This window comes from Hippopotamus amphibius, chromosome 17 (genome assembly GCF_030028045.1).
Source record: "Hippopotamus amphibius kiboko isolate mHipAmp2 chromosome 17, mHipAmp2.hap2, whole genome shotgun sequence".
Taxonomy (NCBI): Eukaryota; Metazoa; Chordata; class Mammalia; order Artiodactyla; family Hippopotamidae; genus Hippopotamus; species Hippopotamus amphibius.
Window position 1 is genome coordinate 26,423,331 of NC_080202.1, and position 22,438 is coordinate 26,445,768.

Sequence of the window (22,438 nt, forward strand, 5' to 3'; positions counted from 1 at the left end):
CTAGATTCATCAGATGTCTACTGAGTACCAATGATATGCCAGGCACTGTAGGCACTAAAGGGCATACAGAGGTGATTAAGACATGGTTGCTGCCTCCAAGGAGGCTGTTAAGAGAGAGGTGACAAGTACCCAAGTGACAGTATCACCAGACAGCAAATCAAGATGGATCTGACACCATTTAAAGAAAAGTTTTGGTTACCTACATCTGTTTTATATATAATTGAGGCTTTCCAAACTTCCTCTGATAATTGCTTTAGTCTCTCTATTGGCTCAGTGAAAAGAGCTGGAAGAAGAGTTCCTTATGTTACTTTTGTCTGGAATGGGAAGTGTTATTTCACTGAGTTGCTAGTTAACAGTCCTGGCTGTCTAGGTGTTTCCACTCTTCTCAAGGGGCCCTGCAGTTTGGTCCTCTCTGAAGGGACCGGGGTTCGGGATGTAGAGGGAGGTTTTCCGTGTAGTATCCTCAAGTATTGGACTAAAGGACAGTCCAATGTGATCACGGAATGGTAATCATTTTCCCCTCCAGGCTTAATAAATCTGGCCCTCAGTCCTGCACTCTTTCCATTTCCTCCGTAAAGAGTCTTGTGGCCTGAAAGAATGCCATTTGTCCCTGTCTGGGCCTATAAATCTCCCCCACAGCTGATCTGACCCTGGCAGATTACTGGATAATCTCCTCCTGTTTTATAAAAGTAGGGGGCCAGGCAGATCAGTGCATTATGGTTCAGGACTGAATGCTGACTGAGTTTGTGCATTGATCTGGACTCTGGCTTCTCTTGGCTGCTCACTTTTGGGCAATCAGAGGCCCATGTAGTTCCCAGGAAGGAAGGGAGGGAGGGTCAAGGGCTCTGCTTTGGATCTTTGTGTGATCTAGCCCTCCCCTTGGACCAACCCATCAAGGGTTGACTAGTTAGCTCTCCCCTTTCCCAGACAGGCACTTGACCCAGATCTTGGCCCTGGACCATGAGGGTCAAATATTCTTCCCTTTACAAAAACTGCCCTGTCATGGTAAGGGAACGGGTTTTCACACTTCGGATTCTGTATCACCACTGACTTGCATCATAATTTCAGAAATTTTCTTCATCCCTGGTGATCTTTAAGTTGACATCCCAACGCTTAAATGTCTCTTTGAAGAACACATAGAAGAATAGCTTAAAGTCATTCTTCTTATTTGAGTGAATCCTTTCTGATGTTTGTAACTGCCAACCATGGAGGGAGAATTCTCTGGAATGTTTTTGTAAATTTACATTGTTTTGGAGTTTTCTCAGAAAAGTGAGGTCCACCTCATTTGGCTGTGTCAGCCGTTCCACCCAAATGTCATTTTTTCCCTAAATACACCTATAAAGAGCCTGGGCAAAAACTAGTAGGCTAACGATGGCCATTTGAGAACAACATTCCATTCTGCCAGTGAGCAATCCTTTGGCACAGCAGCTGGAGAGGATGAGGAGACCAAGGGGAATGGAAGGAGCATGCCCTTCCAGTGACTGGTCCAGCAGCTCTGTCTGGCAGTCAGTGCCCAGGTCCAAGGCTGGGGGCAGATATGCCAATTCCAGAGGCTGCTCACAGAGAGGGGAGCCAGCCTCGGAGACTGGGACAGGAAGCCGTCTTTGTCAACTTTAGGGGCAATTGGGGGCCACCAAAGCCACAGTCCTTACAGAGTCAGCCTAAATTCATTCAGAGATCAGGCTTGAAGGAGCTTGGATCCCCAAGGCCCTTCCTCATGAGCCAAGAAATTCCTCGCTTTATTAATGGTGGGGAAAGTGCCAGAGAGAAATCACTTTTGCTTATGAGGTGAGAGACAGGAAAAGGGGGACTTGGAGGCTAGAAAGAGGCTCAGGGAAGGGGGAGAGAGAGATTTTGGAGAAAATGTCCTAGAGCTTCCTGTGGTGTCATCCCCACCCTGTCCCCCTCCCCTCTTCATGCATCTGCCCTGGGCTGGACGTGATTACTCAGAGGACCCTGTGACAGGCTGCTATTCTCAGCCAGCCATGATGATTTCAGCTCCAGTCAATGGGCAGAAAAGCAGACACGCTCTTCTTAGCCAGAAAAAGGACAAAATCAGTAGCTGAAGAAACAGGCAAGATTCAGGAGATTAGTAGGGAAATCCCCCCTGTGGTGGGGACCCATAAGCCACTTCCAGCTGAGGAAGTAGGGGTCCCCCTTCCTGGAATCCTAGAGCTTCATCTCAAGAGAGTAGGCCTTGACTCCAGGGTGGCCTGTCCCACACAAGGGAAGTTCTGCCGCTTTGTCAACACCTGAAACTGGCTGTCAAGGATGTCTGAGGGAGAAGAATGGGGAGAGGGTGGAGTTTTGGAAAGAGGAAGGAGATAGAACCTTTGTATAGTCTGTCCCTTAGATCTAGAATGTTCTCCCACAAGCAGCCCTCCAATACATTTTCTCTGTTGTGAACCCCTAGGTACCTTGCAAAGTCAAATTTAAATGTTGTTCCCTCTGAAACCTTCCCTGTATCTTTTAGGCAGTTGGTTCATTCCTCCTACAGGAGGAATTAGGAGATATCCAAATAAAATGGAGGTAGTCCAGGGCCCCACAGGAGGGAGGCTAGTTCCTAAGTCGGACTGTATATTCCAGATGTCTTGCCACATCCCCTAAATCTCTGGTTCCAAATTAGTGGGACCATGGCAACCTGCTGCTGCCCTGCCCTTGTATCAATGAGTCCCAAGAAACACAAGGCACCAAGTACCAAGGCTGGAAACAGCAGCAACAGGTAAGTGAGGCCCCCAGAAGATCCAGAGCAGGGCAAGACCTGGCATAAGGGGCAGCTGGGAGGTGCTGTAATACCGGGTTGCAATCAAGAGCAGGGGCTTGGAATCCTACAGGCTGGGGTGTAAATCCAGGGTGTGTAAATCCAGTTGGACTGCGTGACATTGGGCAAGATATGTAACCTCTCCGGCCTCAGTTTCCTCAACTGTAAAGATGATGATTGTTCCAACCTAATCCAGCATGGGAACCAGAGCCTCATCTTGGGAATGAGAAATTTAGATGGGAGACACATCTGAACAGCAGCTAATTGAAGGCTGCCAGATATGTGGCAGGGAGGGCTCAGGTCACACCGAGGGAATAATCACCAGTCTTGGACACCTGGAAAATGTCAGGATATGTGCCTATCAAAGAAGTCAGCATTCTCCAACATGCACTATATCCAGAGCGGTCGTCCGTACAGTTTCCCTCCGCAATCTCACCAGCCTGACAGAGTTAGTTCTTATAGCTCGCTGCTAGCCTGGCACGGGCCTGACCTCCTTGCTTCCCAAGAGGAAAAGGAACGCGCCACCACCTACCCAGGCAGGATGTGGGAGAGAAGCCTGACATCCCTCTCAGACCTTCTCGCTCCTGAATCAGCCCTCATCATCTCCACCTGCTCAACCGAAGACGTCCTGAACTCAGCGCTCTGAGAGAGGAGCCCCGCAGAGCGCGCGGCAAATTTGGGTTTTGTCAGGGCTGGGTCAGTCAACCTACTATGGTGCCCAAACCGCCAGGCCTAGCATCCGAGGCCCTCCACCATTTGGCCCAATCTACTTTGCCAGCCTCGTCTCCACGACCCGCAACCTACCCCCCACCCCGCGCCCGCATCCCTCAGGGAAGACTCGGGTTAGAGCGGGGCGGGGAGGCAAACAGCTCTGGGAGTGTCAGCCCCGCCCCGACTAGAGCATCGCGGAGCCGGGGTTGGTTGAGGTCTCCTGTGTTCTGATTGGTCGGATGAGGGTGCTCATTCACGGGGCGCTCTGCTCCACTCTGACTGAAGCTTACCCCAATGCTGCTTCGCTTTCTACACTCTGCACAATAGCTGTACACATTCTATGCAAATAGATAAAATTAAGTCTTATGACGTGCCTCCCAATATAATGTTGGCCCCCTGAAGGATGGCCGAATCTGTCAGTTTATTGTATTTCCAAATGACATTACCAAATCACACATATGCCAATGAATGGGGAGAGGCTTGCAGGAAGCTGGGGGGGGGGGGTGCATTTTGCCTCTCCGGGGGTGAGACTGAGGCTTATCCTGGGATGCTGGGTCAGCTTTTTAGAAGACCCATTTTTCCAGCACCTGTCCTTTCTATCATCTACAATTCTATTTCACATTTCCTTGCCTTCTGTCATGCTGTTCCATATGGTAGGATTACTTTTCCTTCTCATTCAGTTTTTTTTTTTTTTTTTAATGTGGTTAAATATTCCTGCTCACTAGGCTCCTCTGCAGAAAAAGCTGATTGCAGAGCTTGGGCAGGGAAAACACAAAGTGAACCTGGAACATTTTTGAAAATTTTTTATTTGGAAATAATTTCAAACATAAAAAATTGCAAAAATGAAAATAGTGCAAGGGACACCTGTATACTCTACCCCGATTCACCTATTGCTAACATTTTATCCATTGCTTAAATCACATATGGGCTCTCTCTTTCAATCTAATTTTTTTTCTGAACCATTCCATGGTTCTATACATCATGGACCTTACCCTAAGTACTTCTGTGTATATTTCCTAAAAATAAAGATAAACTCTTACACCACAGTCCAGTTATTAACTTTATACATTTACACTTATAACTACTTTTATTTAATCTACCATCTATATTCCAATTATGATCTGATTATGTCCCTGACAGCATCTTCACTCCCAGGACAAGGTCTAGTCTAGGGTCAGGTGTCCCGTTTAGTTGCTGTGTCTCTTCAGTCTCCTTAAGTCTAGACCATTTATATAGCTGCCTTAAAAAAAAATACAGCCCCCTGCTTTTTTTTTTAATATAACATTTTTCATTTTGTGTTTGTCTGATGTTTCCCACGATTAAAATGAGATTATGCATTCTCAGTTGCAATACTGCTGAGGCAATGTGTCCTCAGGATATCATATCTAGAAGTACATGATGGCCCTCTGTCTCTCATAGGTGATGTTATTTTAGATCACTCGGTCAAGGCATTGCCTAGTTTCTCCATTGTATAATTACTGTTTTCCCCCTTGCAACTAATAAGAAGTCTGTGGGGAAACACTTTAAGACCATTCACATTTCCTGTTCCTCATCAAAATTTCCCCCTTGATTTAACATCTGTTGATGGTCTGATACAGTTTTCACAGTGATGGTGGAAACATCTCTGCACAAGAAAGTCAGGATGGGAATGTATCAAAAAAGATGAGAATGTATCAAAAGAACACAGGAGCCAGCAAATGGTCAAGTCTGGGACAATCTAAGCATCAAAATAAATAATGGTCCAGTGGTTAGATGCTTTCACTGCCGTGGCCTGGGTTCAATTCCTGGTTCGAGAACTAAGATCCTGCAAGCTGCACAGCTCGGCCAAAAAACCAACCAACCAACCAAACAAACAAACAAACAAAAAAATATATATGAACTCGTTAAAGAAAGGAAGAATCCATGAATTCATAAGTAAATGACTTAGTGTAACCTGCTGCTCCTTTAACTCTCAGTTCTGCCTTCCGGGGAAGCTGCCCTGCAGTGGCAGCTGTGCCCCTCTATGCTGTCAAACCACCTGTGCTGCTCCTTTGACCAGCCACCATCATGTGACACTTCCCTGACTTGGGAATGGAGCTGAACTGAGCCCTGGACTCTACCTCCTCCTGCCCCAAAGGAAGCAGGCCCTGCAGCCTCAAGTTTGGGACCTGGGCTGAAGGTCTGGACCCTAGGAACATAGTCCTGTCATAGCCTCAGGGTTGTCTTGCCCTAAGGGACTCAGCCCTGTCTTGGGGAGAGGTTTCTGTCTTCGTTTTTAAAAGAGACACCTGGTGAGTGAAATCTCCCTCCAAGATATCACTCGGCCCCTTAGGGTCCTCCACCCACCACCCTGGAACTAGCTGTAGTGTCACCTCAGGGAGGCTCTTCCACCAAAGAATAAGACATTTGTGCCATTTCTCCTAGTGCCCAGAGCCCGGCTCAGGGGCTGAGGAGGTAGTGCTAGCTTCCTTTCCTTCCTTTCCTGGCCATTTACTGGTGCAACAGAGGGTTCCTCCCCCGGAGCATGAAGGTGCCCTCCCCAGGACAGCAAGGCCCAAAGCCTCCTCCACCTGCGGCCCTGCTCCCCAAGTCCCCTAGGAATATCATCCTGCCCCACCCCCAACCTACTCCATGGATCTTCATCACTGGAGAGAACCAGATCTGAACATCTGGATGAAATTGATCACAGGCAAGCCTTCTTGGAATTAAAAGAATGACACTAAGTAAACAGGTATCATCATTAAGTGTATTAGAGTGACGAGGAGCAGACTTTGCAGCCAGACCATCTGAGTTTCTCTCCTGGCTCTGCAAAGAAACTTGGGCCAAGTTACTTAATCTCTCTGTGCCTCAGTCTCCTAGTCTGTAAACAGGGCCTCATGGTAGTACCTAGCACAGGGCCATTGAGGAGTGAGTTAACAATGTAAATGTTAACTGGCACTATGGGTTTAACTTATAATTATTTTAATTGTTGTCTCCAGGGGTATAGTGAAGTGCATGGGCTCTGGAGTCACAGGCTGGGTCTGTGTCTTGGTTCTATCACTTATTGTTTGAACTTGGGAATATTTTTGACCTCCCTGTGTCTCAGTGTCCACATCTGTAAAATAGAAATGGTAATAACACCTGCCCCTTGGGGTTTTTCTGAAGACTAAATGATCTAAAGTGTGCAAAAGTACTTCAAACAGGGCCAGACATTTTAAATGGTCAAGAAAATTTATCATTTATTATTATTATTTTTAATCTAGTGAGGAAGAAGTTGATATTCTTATCATTTTAGAGATGAGGGACTGAGAGAGGTTAAGTAATTCACCCAAGTTCACCCAGCTTGTAAACGGCAACAGCAGGGATTTATTTGGACCCTGGTCTGACTGACACGAAGGTCTGGGCGCTTAGCCACCATGATGTGCTTAGGGGGTTTAGAGGGAGTTTAGAAGGAAGAAGGAATCTGCTGCTTCAAGCTGGGATTGAACCTCTAACCTCTGTGAATGTTTCGTAGCAAATGCTTAACTCCAGGCTGGCTTTCCCCAGGAGCTGGTCTGGTGCAGGACCAGGGGACCTCATTGCCTCAACTCTTGGTATTGTCAAGAAAATAAAAATAAATGTTAATATTCTATGTTTAAATTCAAGCTTGTGCCTTCTCCGCAGATTCCTTAGTGTGGTGTTCTGGGCCACCCACTGTCACACCCGCCTCGCCTTTCCAGCTTCATTTTGCTACATTACCACCCACATCCAAATATGCCTCAACATTCCCTCCTCTGTGCTCCCAGATGGGAATGCCCTATCCCCAGTTAAAACCATTTTCATCTCTCAAGGTACAGCGCAAAAGCCAGCTCTTCAAAGTTGCCCTCTCTGACCAGTCCTCCATGAGAATTAACCATTTCCTTCCTGGGCAGCGCCAGAGCCCTCTGCTTGCACCTAGATTTTAGTAAGTGTCACACTCTGCCTTGTATATTTTGCTAGCTGCGCCGTATCCACCCTGCCCTTAGATTGGTGGGGGTAGGTAAAGAGGGGCAACATATTGTTCATCTTTGGGGTCTCAGTATGGGTACACGGGAAGTCAGCAGAAACGGCCATGTACCTGGATTGAAAGAGTCAGACAAAATTATGGAGGAAAGATACTTATATTTAACTTTCCTCTTTCCAATCATATATAATGATTTTTTTTTTTTTTAGTGGGAAGGGCCACACCACTTGTCATGTGGGATCTTAGTTCCCTGGCCAGGGTTCTGCCAGGGATCAAACCCGTGCCGCCTGCAGTGGAAGCTCAGAGGCTTAACCACTGGACCTCCAGGAAAGTCCCCATACGTAATGATCCTGAAGGCTACATATATATATATGATTATAAAGGAATGTATGTTCAATACAGAAAGTGAAAAATCTGGGAAAATATGAATAACACAGTAAAACAGATAAAACCCGAGTTTTATGCAACCAAGTTGGATAAAATTGTTAACATCCAACAATTGTTAACGTGTTGGAATATTTTCTTCTGTGCTTATAAATGACGAAATAAAAATTGCTAAATAGCCTCATATTGCATATACTGTTTTGTAGCCTTCCTTTCCCATAATATATTTTGAATATTTTAATAGACGTAATATTCTTTAGAAATAATTTTAATGGTTGCACAGAGTTCCATTTACCTACATCTAATCTCCACCCTACCGCCTTGCACAGGACAAGCTGACAGCCTCTGTACAGGAAGGCAGGGCCCCTGGAGCCTTATAAACAGTTGCCAGTCAAGGGAAGACACATGGTTTTTGTAAGGGCAAACCAGGCATGTCTCACCGCCTGTCAGGAGTCATTCCTTCGGCAAATATTTACTCACTCATGAGGCCAGCCATGCCTTGAGCTGGGAGGTGTGGGTACTGAGACAGAAGACACCCCCTACCTCCCAGGAGCTCACAGAGGCTGGCAGGATGGACAAAGGGATTTCATGGGAGCAGTTAGTTACACAACAGCAAGAGGGTTCAAAGGAAGTGCCACAGGTGTGACACTGGCAGGGGAAAGGGTGAGGGTCCCAGGGAATCCTCCTCTCAGGTAGCAGTGAGTCTGGCAATCCCATAGGCATCCATTTAATTATCGTCCTCAAAGGGGGTCATTTACTCATTTTGGGGGCCATTGTTTCCGTGTTTCACCCGTGTGTTCTTCCAAAATCCCAAAGTGATACTGCAAATTCTTTAAAAGTTTTCTCTGAGTTCCTTGGTCAAATCCATGAAGATGAAGAAAGGGATAAGATTACACAAATTATCTGGATGTTTACACCACTTTCTTTCCCACCTTGGGCCTTGTTAAGCTGCCTTTGGTGGTTCAAAGAGGGAAAATGGTCTCCTGATGGTTGCGACCATGTGGTTGGTTCCCAAACCTCAGCCACAGGCTCTTGTCACCATCCGGGCCTGGCATTTGTCCTGGGCTGGGGGACTCCCCAAAGGAAATGTCCTGTTGGGGGAAGGGCTTCTCTAAGGCATTTAAATTTCATTCTCCTAACTCTGAGGAGTCATCCACATCTTTTCAACAAGGCAGAGACGTCACCAGTCTATGCTTTAGAAAATAGCATTGAGGAGGACAGGTTGAAAGACAGGGGACCCGGTGGCCTTCCTGAATTTCTCTGGACTCTGCCCTCTCTGCATTCCCACTGCCCGAGTTTACTTAGGGGTGTGAACATGGGAGAGGAGGAAGGCAGCGTGTGAAGTTGGTGGCTTTGGTGAATGGGATGTGCCCTCTTCCAGGACAGAGAATTCTGGCACAAGAGCTGTGGACATGAAGGGTTCCAGACCTGCCGTGCTGAAGGTGAGGTGGCTGTGCTGCAGCCTGTCCAACGCGGAGTTCAAGAGAGGGGGCAGGTGCAAGAAGAGGCCATCCGCACACTTGCTGTCAGTACCAGGACCAGCACTTACTGAACAGTTAAGGTGCTAGGCACTGTTCTGGGCACTTCACGTTGGAATTTGTTTAATTCTCATCACAATCTTTTGAGGCAGGCACTGTTGTGAGCCTCAAATACAAATCAGGAAACAGGCACAGAGGGAGTTAAGTAACCCGCCCAGAGCCATGCAGCAGCAGGTGGGGTGGTCAGGGCTTGGTACCCACTCTGCTCTCTTCCCTCCATGAAGGTGCCCTGAGAACTGCGGGATTTATGGAAAAGGGAATAGCACTGTACCCTGGAAAAGGCCCTGGGGCAGGGAGAGCTGACAAAGTGAAGGCGCTGGTGGGAATTCCCTGGTGGTCCAGTGATTAGGACTTGGCGCTCTCAGTGCCGAGGGCCCAGGTTCAATCTCTGGTCAGGGAACTAAAATCCCACAAACCGTGCAGTGCGGCCCAAAGGGGGAAAAAAATGAAGGAGTTGGTAGGAAAATCAACAGAGTAGGAGGCATTGGGGGTGAGTCACCTCAAGGAGATGTTAACAGCATCCCAGGTGACAAGGGGGCCCAAGAGTGAGGTGGGGAGGAGGCCCGTGGGTTGCTGAAATGACTGGGAGTTGCTGGTGCCTCCTGTGGAAAGGTGTCTCTTGTTACCATGGGGAAGAAAGCTGGATTTCAAGAACTGAATGGGGGCTGAGGAAGCAGAGAGGATGTAAGGTTTCTTTTTAGAGGACGTCTCCTGATGACTGGGCAGGAGAGAAATAGGGCAATGGCCTGAGGGCAGGGCAGGGTTGGGGTAAGGGTTTCTTACTAGGGCACATTCTGCAGTGTTTGAAGGTATGAAGCGGGGGTGGGGGGGTATAGAGAGAGAAAGGACTGGTAGAGTTTCCTGAGGCAGGCAGGAGGCTTGGGCTTGAAAGCAAAGGGACGTCACAAGCTCTGAGATGAGCAGAGACAAGGGAGCCTGGACCAGCGCAGAGCCAGGGAAATACGGAGTAAGGGAGTGGGAAAGTGGGGGGTGGGGAGGACCAGCACTCAATCACCAATACATGCTGGGGAAGGGGGGCTGCCGACAGGGTCCCAGCTGTGAAAGTAAGGGAGGAGGAGGGGGCTCGGGAAGGAAATGCTCTGGGCCTCTTGCCTCCTTGCATTTGGGGTGTCGGAGGGACTTGCAGGTGCAGAGCCTCTGTAGGCAGCTGGGTGTGAGGGGCTGGAGCCCAGGAGGGTGGGCTGGCCTGGGATCCTGGGGAACATTCAGCTTAGACACGGTGGTGGGAGTGAGGGAGGTTACCCAGTGGGTGTGAGGACAGGGAAGGAGTCTGAGAAAAAGCTTCCAGGAACACAGCCCCGAAAGAAAGAGTATGTTACCAACGCCTAAGAAGTGTTCTTCAAGGAAGAGCATCCATTACAATGATCGGTTTCATTTGATGACTACGTGAATAATATATGAAAAGATTTTGTGAGCACTCGCCTCCCAGTGTAAACAGCGAAATCTCCAAGTTTGCAGATGCATTTCCCCAGCTCCAAAACGCCAAGCCGACAGGGAGAGGAACTGCAGAAGGATCTTGCAAGTAAGCAGAAAAGTGGCAGATGAACTGCACTGTGAGCAAGTGTAACATAATCTAGTGAGGAGGATAAATCCTGAGCTCTCAGTTACCACTTTGGGAAAGGAGACAGGCGGCAGGGAGGCATGGGTCAGACCCTCTAGATTAAGGATCTTTAAGCTGGGGTCTAGGGACCACCTCCTGCCGTTTCAAGGGCCCCTGAAATTGAATGTGCTGCCAAGTGAAGGCGCCTGGCGAGAGGTGGGAGGGAGAGAGGAGATCCCCGAAGGCGTCTGGGAGCCTGGCCCTGGAGCTCAACTCAACACGCCAGTTAATGCTGGCCCTCCCCAGAGGGTGTGGTTCTGAGGTTTCTCCCTCTCCCAGGTTCCCAACCTGCTGAAGAAACTTACCCTCGACATGCAAATGATGGAAACACGTGGTTGTCTGGGGCACTCTGGTTTGTGGTTTTTACCTTCAGATATCTCTGTGGCTGAGCGTGTTGATTTGTCTGAGGGCTAGGGGACTGCAAGCCCTCAGGGGAGGAGGGGACAGGGAGCTCTTCCCTAAGATCTGTATCCAGATGGGCAAGTGGGTCTCTAAGGCAGGCTTGTCCAGGAGGAGGGTGCAAGCGCTTGGTAAGCTGTCTGGGGGCAGAGCTGGAACTGCATGTTGGCCTTTGTCAGCCTCACATCCCTTCCTTAGGTAGCTCCTCTTCAAAGCAGGAGGCTTGGCAGGTCACCCACCACCTGACCCAACCTACCCACCGCTCAATTGGAGTCTGAAACTAAACCACGTGGAAAAAGAAAAGCCAAAGTTGATTTCCCATTTATTAAATAAGTTCTTCTGTGGGAGATCTTCTCAGGGCTCAGACGCCCCTGAAGTGACCTGGTATGTTGGCAAGGAGATGGGGAGACGTCAGGTAGTGTCTGATGGTGTGAATGGGTAGTAACTGATTTCTTGACCTCCTCCCCACCATCTCCTTTGACCTCAACCCCTTATTCTGTTTCCTTTCCTGAGCCCTGACTCCCCGGGGGCCGCCCTCCCCTCCACGACAGCTGTCCCAGGCCCCAGATGCGCGTCCACATTCTGCACCGTCTCCGGCAGTCCCGCTCTTAGGTGACCCCCTACCCCGGCCGAGGTCTCGGGTCTCCCTCCCCACCCTCTCCGGTGCGCCCTCCCGGCATCGTTCCCCGAGCAGGGTGGGGCAGGACGCCCCGCGCCCGCTCTGCCCCGGGACCGAGGCTGCCCGCTCACGCCCTCCGGCCCTCCAGCCCGGAGTCTCCGCGGCTGCTGCGGGGGTCCGGCGGGGATCCGCCCCGTCTTCGCCCGGCGCCCCCCACCTCCCGGCCCCGCGACTGCGCTGCTGGCGGACCCCGATCCCACTTCCTTCCTCTCTCCGAGGGGTCGCCGTCGGAGAGGGTCTGGGGGCCGCGGCCCGGCCCGTGCGCCCCGCCCGCGGCCCCGCTCCTCCCCGCGCGGCCCCGCTTGTGGCCCCGCGGCGGCCGCGCAGGGACAGCTGCATTTCGCGCCGCCCGCCGCTAGGAAGCCGGCCGCGCCTGGCTTTCCCCGCCTCCCGCGCCCCAGCCGCGCCGCCGCGCCGGGCCAGCCGCCGCCGCCGCCGCCGCGGGATCGCGCCCCTCCCCCAGCCCCCGGCCCCTCCGGCGCGCGGGGAGCGGACGCGCGCGCGGCTGCTCGGTAAGACCTCCTTTGGCTCCCCGCCGGCGCCGCCCGGCCCGCGCGCGGCCCCGACCCGACCCGACCCGACCCGACCCGACCCCACCTTCCCGGGCCCGGTCGCCGAGGCGCCGCCGGGAGGGCCGGGCGGGCGCGAGTTTGATTCCTGGGGCGGCCGCCGCGGCTGCCGGGAGCCCGCGCCGCCCCAGCCTCGTGCGGCGGCTCCGGCCCCGCGTCCTTCCCGAGCCGCCGCCTCCTCCCGGGCCGCGGGCGCACGGGGCGAGCGGGCACCTGGGGGCTGGGAGCGGGGCGCGCGGGGAGACGGGTGGTCGCGGGCGGGCGGGCGGCGCGCGGGCAGCGAGCGAGGCCTCGGCGAGCCGGCGCCGCCCGGAGCCCCTTCCGCGGCCGCTCCCCCTTTTGTGTGGGCGCCCCTCCCCGCTTGGCCCAGGCCGGGGGCCGCTGGCTGCTTGGCGGCGGCTGGCGGGGGGGGCGGGCGGGGGTCGCCTGCCGGGGCCAGAGCCCCTTTTAGGAAAAGGGGAGGTTCGCTTCCTGCCCCCGCCGGTGTCACAGGTCGGCTCAGCTCTTTCTGGTCCCACCCGGTCCCCTGGGAGCCGCATCTCCCGCGGCTCGGCCAGGGAAAGTTCACCAGGCCTTGTCCCCGCCCCTGCTCCCCCGCCCCTCCTGCTCTGAGTGCCCGGGGCGCTGCGCTCCAGGGGGTTGGTGTTGGCGCCCATTCATCCTTTCGTCTTCGTTTTCTGGTTGCATTGTTTTCTTACACCTAGCACGGGCGGGTTCGTTTCCCCTTAAAAGAAGTTTTAGTTCCACGAAATTTATACTGAAATGAAATTCCTGCAGAGGAATTTGATGGAAGCGGAGGGCGGTTTTAGATTTTCCTTTTTTTGGTGAGAGTGGAAGGTGAGGGGAATGACTGGGAATTTGTAAGTTGTCCTAGAGGTGATATAGGTTACAAGACCATCTCACTCCCCACCTGACCCTCAGGCAGGAGCATCGCAGAGCGCGGGGAGTAAGCCTTCCTATTGGTTTTCCTGCAACACCCTGAGCCACCTGGCCCAGGAGGAAGGACTTGGGGAGGTGCTTGGGACTCTAATTTCTTTTCTTTGCCACACGTGCTCATCTTTACAGCCTGGGTGCAGCTGGCCAGGGGTGCCTGAAGGAGGTGAGGGACACCAAGAATTCTCTCATGAAGGAAGTCGTCTCACCATGAGATTTGGCCCCATGAGATTAAGTGTGAAATGGGGCCCTCTCTGTTGTTGGCAGTCAGGGCCTTTGGGACCTCAGTTTGAATGGAGGATGGCATCTCTGGGATGGAGAGAGAAATCTGGCTCAGGTCATGAGGAAGCTGGAGGGTGTGTGCAGGGGGATTGGGTTTGAAACCCCCACCCCCACCCCAGTCCAGGAGACAGGGGATCAGGAGTGGGCCCTCAGGCCTGGGCACATCCTTAAATAGGAGAGAGACCTTGGGCAACTAGGATGGCCTAGGGATGATAATATGATGGAGGTGGGGTGGGCCTTGGGGCCAGCAGTTGGGGTTAATGGGCCCCTTTGAGAATCTGGTGAAAGCTCTAACTCCCCTCTCCCTCCCTCTGATACATGGATGTTTGTAAGGACACATTTTGTATGCAGTATCAGAAGGTCACTATGCCCCTTGGAACTGGGACCCCTGTTAAGACCCTTGATCTAGAGCCTGTGGTCCAGCCTAGGCCATGCAGAATAGTTCCCTCCTTTGTGTCAGGTCAGTGAATAGTCCCAGGGTGTGAAGAGCAGACCTCTCAAGAAAGCTTTTCTCATGACCTTCCGATGCAACCCCAGGGCTTGTGGCCATGGAGACCTGGAAACTCTGGACCAGGTCCCGGCTCCCTACAGCTAGCCAGAGAATGGGGGCCGATGGGGTGGCCCTTCTCCAGGGGCTGATGTTGCTGGCCACAGAGCTGTTGAATTAGAGGTAAATACAGGGATTAGGGTGAGGGATGGATATGCTGGTGTTTCAGCAGAATAGGAACCAGGTGCTTTAAGAGCCCCAGTCATTCTTGGGGCAACAGGGTTGAGGTGAGGGAAGGTGCTACAGTGGAAAATTTGTGTGAAAGACACTCCCCCTTTTGAGGAGGTCTTTGGGCAGAGTTGTTCAAGGCCGAGATTGAGGTATTGTAGGTTGTGATCTTTCTGGACTAGGCAAGTGGGGGCCAGAGGGCATGCCTGTCACCATCCCCAGTGCATCCGCAAGGAGACCTGGCCTGACTTTTCTTTCTTAGCCAGAGCTCACTGGGCCCTGGGCTGCTGCTCAGGTGTTGGTGGCATCTACACTTGTTGGGGATCTGGAAGAGCCTTTAGTAGGGTCTTCCATCTGTGACTTCTCTGCTTGGTATTGAGAAGCCCTTCTTAGGTTCAAATGCCCCCAGACAATGGTAGTTCATGGAGATTTTTGGTTGACTAGCAAGCACAGTGTTGAGCATATAGTAGCACTCAGACTTGTTTCTTCCTTTAGAGCTTCCTACGTTTACTCTGCCTTGATGGATTTCCCTGGTCCTGGCAATCAGCAGCATAGGCAGGAGTATTCTGGAGCCTTGGGGGCAAGAAGCTGGGAGTCAGATAGGGGTCACCTGTGACTATACAAGGTGGCCTGGAGGAGGTGATGTCTCCGTTTTGTTGGCTCTTACACTTAAGAAGTGAGAACCATAAAGGGTCTCGGAGATGCTGTGGTCCAGCGGTCCCTGACTTGGGACTTGGAAGTTGTGTTGGTGGGATGGGATGTGAGGGTCCTGCGGCGGTAACTAGAGATTCACATTCATCAGTGACCAGGACTTGTCTTTCGGCTGCTGCCCCAGCTGCCACAGGTTGGTGAGTTGAGGATGCTGGTTGTATCAGCTCACTCAGTTCTTCTCTGATGCTCTCTGCTTTCAGCCTCCCAGCAGGCATCTCTGATGTGTCAGCGAATATAATGGACTCCTAATAATGCAGCTATTGCTCTTATCTTTAAAACAGGTCATAAATGATAAATACAATAACAGTGCCTGTCAACATAAACTCCCTTTTCATAAAATGTGAAATGCACTGAGGAATGATTGGTGGGATAAAAAGGTTCCAAATCCCTCTAACCTCCACCCCCAGGAGGCAACCTGGCCAGTCTGTGCCTATTTCCATAATAGCTTAGTGGTCTGGAGTGCAGGATCTGAAGTTACATACATATTCCCAGTTGCAATCCCAGCTCTGTGACTTGGTAGGTGCTTCAGTTTCTCAGCTTTAGAAAAAAATGAAAGGAGACCTATGCCAGACAAAGAGCATGCCCTTTTTAGAGCAGAAACTGTCATTATTATTTCTGCACTTGGGTGCTAATGTGCTGAGGCTTCTTATTGTTAAGGAAAATATTTGGTAAAAACTGTAGAGGCTGAGGCTGGCTTTTGGAGGGGTGGGATGGGGTGGGGTGAGACTTAAGTTTTGAGCAGAGGGGACCACACAGTGGGGAGATGAGGAGGCTGAAATGTCAAGGGTGATGACAAAGAAGCGTTGTTGGGGGCTAATGACGCGGCATTCGTGGCCCTGCTGTGGAACCAACTCTTCTCCCTTCTCTTTGGAGAATGTGCCCTCTAAGCTGGTGAGGGTGAGGTGGGGGGAGGATCATAATCAGTAAAGAGGGTTGAATGGCTTTTTAGATGACTGCTAATATTGGTCCTGGAGGAACGGGCAGAGGGGCCCTGGAGGAAGGGGGTCTAGTGGGGGGAGGGCAGGTCCAAAGTCAGTCAAGAGTGGAAGCTGCTGGGGGCAGATCAGGGATTCTGTGAAGCAGGAGGCTTGGGAAATAGTAATTCTGGCACTCACTTGCTATGGGTCAGGCCCTGTTCCAAGTGCTTCTCACTGGTCAGCTCATTTAATCCTCACAAGATCCTATGAGATATTATATCTATTTTTCCATGAAGAAATGGAGACATAAAGAGGTTAAATAGCTTGTCCAAGATTACATGGCTAGAGACTGGCAGAGCAGGATTTGAACCCAAGGGGCCTGGCCACAGAGCTTACATCTTTAGAGAAAGTCTGAGAGAGACCCCTACTGAGTCAAGGGTTGAGAGGTCGGGATGGTGGGTGGGGGGATTCGAGGCTTACATGCTCTGCGTGAAGCGATGATATTGCTACCTTCAAGCATCATTGGGACGCGCCTGGAGGGTTCAGCCTAGCACATTCTCCTGAGAACCACTGGCTAAGTGCCAGACACTCTCCTGGGGCCTGACCCTGAGTACAAAGGTCACTAAGACATGACCTCTGCCTGGGAGATGCCTGTAGTCTAGTTGGCGGGACAAACATGTCAGCTACGAATTCCAGTTGCCATGGCGAATGCTGCACTGAGATGAAGCGCTGAAGAAGGGGACGCTTCGCCAGTCAGAAGAGGAGCTGGGGCAGGGAGGGCTTCCTGCAGGAGGGGGCACTTGAGCAGAGTGAGGGTAAAGGTGGCTGCTGCCCCCTGGCCTTTTGATCTGGCTACAGAGTATATTGCTCTCCCATTCTGTGAATTCTGAGTAGAACTAAGCGTTGGATTTTCTGGATCCTGCAATACCCTTGCTTTATTTGGCTTCCTTGCTGCCTTTGTGGTTTTTAATAGTCACCTCCTATATTGCCTGCAGTGAACATGCTGAAGAAGAAAGAAAAATTTTGTAAGAGTTATTGCTCAGAACACAGTGATTCACTCTTGTCTCTCCGTGCTTAGAAACAGAACCAGAGGCAAGTGAGCGTACACTGCAGGGGAAGGACTCAAGAAAGGTCTGAGGACAATGTTCCAGATAGGATGTGAGATGTGAGAGCAAGTGACTCACAGGAGTGGAGGGGAATGGCCATCCCCAAAGGTCTTTAGAAATGGGAACAAGTTCCATTTTTCTTTGTGGTTTAAGAGGTTTCATCTGGAGACAGGAAGGTGAAGTAGAGGCCCCTTGAGATCTGTGTCATCTCAGCAATGGGAGGGGAAAGAGCTGGAAATGTTGAGCTAGAACGTTGCTTAAATCTGGCCTAACCCCTCACTTTACCGTTAAAGTGACTGAAGAATGCCATCACCTTAAGTGGCTCATTCTTTAATTAATGAGCCAAGACACAAACCACATTTCTGCCCAACAGCTGGGTGCTGCCCTGCCTGGATCCCCGTCAGAGGGGATGCATTCTGGGGGCACCCTGCAGCCCTACCAGATGGAGTCCACGCCTCATGAAGAGGGCTGCAGGAGACCTGCAAGTAGCTGACCGTTTGTCTGGCTTGTTGGCACTAGAGAAAAGCTTCAGCTCCTACTCACAAGATGTTTCTGAGAATGGCCCAGTCGGAGCTAGCGGTCATCTTATTCATGCTCCTGGCCCAGTACCTAAAAGAGCTTCAGGCATACCTACGGGGCCTTCAGCAAACTTCGTTGAATGAAGAGTAAATAACAGACAGTCCAAAAGTTATTACTCTTTTACCAAACACTTGTTGCGCCAGTGCATTTACCTTTTCAATTCTGTTTTGCTTAAGGTAACAATTGAATCGTTACACGATGCCCCCAGCAGTGGAGAAAGGCACCCAAGAGCATGCTGGGGACAAGGGTGATGAACAAAACAGTTTGGGATTTTTCTCAAAATGCATAATTCTTTGAATAAGTATCAAAGGCAGACATTACGTTCATATATGGTGACTTGCTTTTTTCGTGTGTTTGTTGAAGTTTGTTGTTGATGTTGTTCTCAGCATGAAGGTAAAGGCTGCATTTTTTTGAATTGAGGAAAAGCATGTGGTCTAGCCTTCTAAGCTGCATAGCAAGCTAGATGGCTACAGCGATCTCCAAAAGGGAACAAGGCTTGCGCTCAGAAGAGAATCTGATTAAGAATGAGCCAAACATAAACCAATGCTGGGCAGTGAATTTAAAATACTGGGTGGTAAACTTTACTTCCTGGGGTGAATTTAAATTGACTTGCGCAAATTAAAGAAAAGCAGCACTGATGAACTCAGTGACAAGAACAGGGAAGCAGATACAGAGAGTGGACTGGAGAACTCGAGGTTTGGGAGGGGGCGGGGGGTGAAGGGGAAGCTGAGACGAAGCGAGAGAGTAGCACAGACATATATATACTACCAACTGTAAAATAGATAGTGGGAAGGTGTTGTATAACAAAGGGAGTCCAACTCGAGGATGGAAGATACCTTAGAGGACTGGGGTGGGGAGAGTGGGGGGGACTCGAGGTGGGGGGAGTCAAGGAAGGGAGGGAATACGGGGATATGTGTATAAAAACAGTTGATTGAACTTGGTGTACCCCCCCAAAAATAATAAATAAATAAATAAAATTAAAAAAAAAAGAAAAGCAGCAGCAGAAAACCCTATGGAGGATCTCTTGCTTCCCCCTCCCTTTGCATTAAGGAAGCATCGAGTTCTAGGAGGCACCTGCAGAATTCTGTTTTTCCCAGCAACCAGCACGCTAGATCTGGAGCTCTGATGAGGAGAAGGTTCTCTGTGGTCATGTAGGGTGATCAGGCGTAGGAAATGATTTCACTTTGTTCAGGTCTGAGATTAGTTTCGGTTTCAGGCGGTACCAGGAGCACAGAGAGAGAGAGAGAGGGAGTGGGAGCTAGGGCGAGCGAGAGGAGGAGTGAGCTGGGAAAGCCTCATCATTGGCTGCCACATTGGCAAGGTGGGTGGGCAGGGAACTCCTGTGCTGAGCAGGGAGAGGAGGAAGATGAGTCAGAGATGGAGTCGGGGAAGGCAGCCATCGAGCATCTGTGTGTCCACGGACAGGGAGGCAGCGTGTGAAGATATCAGCAGGTGTGCATCGGGCTAAACTCCACACAATTACAGGACTCCTGAGCCACGGGCTGAGAGGTCATAGGGAAACTGTAAAATAGAGATTACCTGGATGGGGTGGGTTTTCCATGAGCAGGTGCAGAGCCGAGAGGAAAGCCAGGTGTAAGTATGCCACAAGGCCTACACACATCTTGTACCAGTACCCTTAAAACTTACATCTTCTTGCATTTGAGTTTCCTTAAAAAAAAAAAAAAAAAAAAGAGAAATGAAGGTTTGAGAGCTGCTAGTTGAGAACTTGCAGACTTTTGCAAGTTAGTGCATCCTCTAAGATGCTATCTACAAGCTGTCGTTTTTCCTGAGATGGTTTGGGGCCAGTCTGGCGGTTTCACAGGGCATCATTATCCTAGAAAATCAGCACTTTTCCTCCCCTGACTGGATCTGGGTGCAGCAGGCACAGATGTTTCATCCCACCTTAGCAGTGCTAGAGCATCATTGCATTTTATTTCTCAAAGTCATAAATTCATTTTACTTCTAAAAGAGAGAATCGCTGAATTTTAAAGCCAGAAAGGATTTCGAAGATCATCCAGACTGCTCCTAGAGGAATTTGTGGTCCTGGGTCATTAAGCACCTTGAAAAGAACTATGGTATGTAGTTAAGATAACGCCGAGTCACACTGCCTGTGTTTGAATCCACCCTTGCTAGTTGCTGCTGTGTTCTTGGGGCGAGTTACTCGAGCTCTCTGAGTCTTAGTCTCCTGACCCATACGATGGGAGTAATAATATCCCCTAATGGTTGCTAATGAGGATCAAATACTTATTAAGCCCTTAGCACAGTGCCTGGCAAATCATAAGTTCTCAATAAATGTTAGCTGCTGCTACAGCTGCTGCTGTTATTATCATTTCATGAAATCACGTGGCTAATAGTGGTAGAACCAGGGCTACAGTGCTAAAGTCTTTGTATTCCCAGTTCTCTTCAGCATGGCCATTAGATGATTTCATCACAGTCTTGAAATATACAAAGAGCACTGGTGAAAGTACTTGTGTAGAAATCTTCTAATGAACATTCGTAATAGAGCTGGAAGAAATGGGCCCAATCCATGTATTCGATATAGTTAGACTTTGGGCATGAGGGTATATGTTTCCCAAATAATCTGTGTCCACAAACATCCTTTAGTAGTGTTTAGAGGTTTCCTAAATGCCAGAACGGTTACCTCTGCTGGAAAGGTTGGGGTGTTTTTCGATATTTTTGTTGAGCTCTCCTCAAATTGGAAACATCCATTTCAATGAGTTGTGGTGGCAAGTAGGCTTCTGGGTATAATGGAAATATTTCTGTAGCCCGGCTGCTATTTATCAAGGGCGAAGACAGTGCGTGTTTTTAAAAACGACGGGCTTGGCAGAAGTCCACATGTCTTAAGGCCAGGCCTGCATAAATGCCTCCCCAAATGATCTGCGCTGACCTTTTTTGCAAATTGCTGACAGCCCGGGAGCCTCCCGAGGGGGCCTGAAATATTGTTGAGGTGGGTGTGATCCTTGGCCTTGAGGGGTCTTTTGGCACCTTTGATGAGGTGGTATAAGGCCGCTTTGGTATATTTTCTTGGAATATGAAAACAAATGGATATTAATTTTGTTTGGCAAATCCTGCAGCATTCCCTTGAGATCCTGCCACTCTCTGGGGCTTATAGAATTGAAATCTGTTTCTGATGCTGGTCCATGGGACTTCTCAAATTTCCACGCCTGAGGGAGGGAGCGTGTTAAAGTATGAAATCTGTGAGTGTGAGATTTGAAGTCCAATTTTAGAGATCCAGTCTGAGCTCTGCCACGTATGGACTGTGTCATTCTGAGCAGGTTGCTTAATTTCTTAATTTGTACTTTTCTTGAGGTTAATCTATTACTGTACCCACAACAACAAATGGCTTTTGAACAAATCTGTTAACTAGAGTTGGTAATAATAATCCCTATTGCACTAGACGGTTGTGATGGTCTAATAATAGTAACATTTTTATTACGTACTTATTGCATGCCAATCACCTTCCTGTACATTTTAAGAGTATATATTTATTTACTCAGCCCCGTATATATAAATGTAGTATTATTTACCACTTTCTATATGAGGAGACGGAGGCTCAGAGGGTTGTCAACATGCCCAAGGTCACAATTAGGTAATTGAGGAGCTGGGACCTGAACTCAGAAAGCCAGGCTGCTGAGTCTGTAGACGGTGCTTCCAAGAGGGCTTTGTTGTTGCGTTGTACTTCTTACTCTTTGACTGTTCCTCTTCTTATGTGATGCGCTGAGGGACAGATAAGCTGAGCCTGGAGGTAGATTAAGTGTGCAGATCACAGTGCTGGAAAGAATGAGGAGATGGAGCATATGAGAGCTTTTTTTGGAGTTATAGGGAAACAGCTGTTTCTAAGTTTGGGACAGAGCTGAAGAGAGCCGGCAGGGACAGGGAAGGACATATTCTGGGTAGATTTTTACTCTCTGCTGTGAGGGGCCATGCTGTGGATTTAAGGGCCACATGCCTCTTTGCTCTCCTATCACATTTTATTTGGAAGCCTGTCTTTATATCCCAACTCAGCCCTCAGCTGTGACAGCTTCAGAAACTTAGAAAACTGCCACGGATACGGATAGCAAATTCTTGAGACATGAAAGGCAAGGTGAAGGCTGGGCTTTTTAGTGGAAATTCTTCTTTGTTATTGCATTTCTATGAAATGCATATGGGGATGAGCCACAGAGTAGCTTGTGTTCAAAGGAGAGGGAATTGGGAACTTGGGTGACTTCCTTTCTTCTCATGAGTTGACTTAATAGGCGAGAGAATCATCCTGTTAGCTTTCATCTTGGAAAAGAAGAAAGAAGGGAGAGCGCAAGTGAGTGAGATGACATTTGACTGAAACCAGAGGTCTTCTGCGTGGGTCTCCCAGGGCAGAGGCCAGGCTGACACACAGGGTCTTGGTGGCTCGAGCCAAGGGTGAGGTCCCCCCAGGGGCTTTCGGAAGGGCTCCCGGCTTTGCGCCACTGCCATCTGCAGCCCTCTCCATCCCTGTGAGGCTCTGGGGAAGGAATAGGCCTTAAGGGGAAGTGAATTGGGGGTGTGTCATTTTTAAATAGAAAACCACCGGTGAAATTCATACACAGCAGTGATAATTTTGAAGATAATAATGTCAAA

General features: G+C 49.9%; 1 protein-coding gene across 2 annotated transcripts in view; it reads left to right on the plus strand.

Moving 5' to 3' along the window:
- Window positions 1–12,423: 12,423 nt before the first annotated feature.
- Window positions 12,424–22,438, plus strand: part of CUEDC1 (CUE domain containing 1) — a 79,741-nt gene continuing 69,726 nt past the window's right edge. The window contains exon 1 of one of the 2 annotated variants that reach the window (XM_057716396.1): window positions 12,424–12,545. The gene's annotated coding sequence lies outside the window, so the exon portion shown is untranslated. The remainder of the gene's footprint in view (window positions 12,546–22,438) is intronic. The other variant, XM_057716398.1, reaches the window with a different exon arrangement.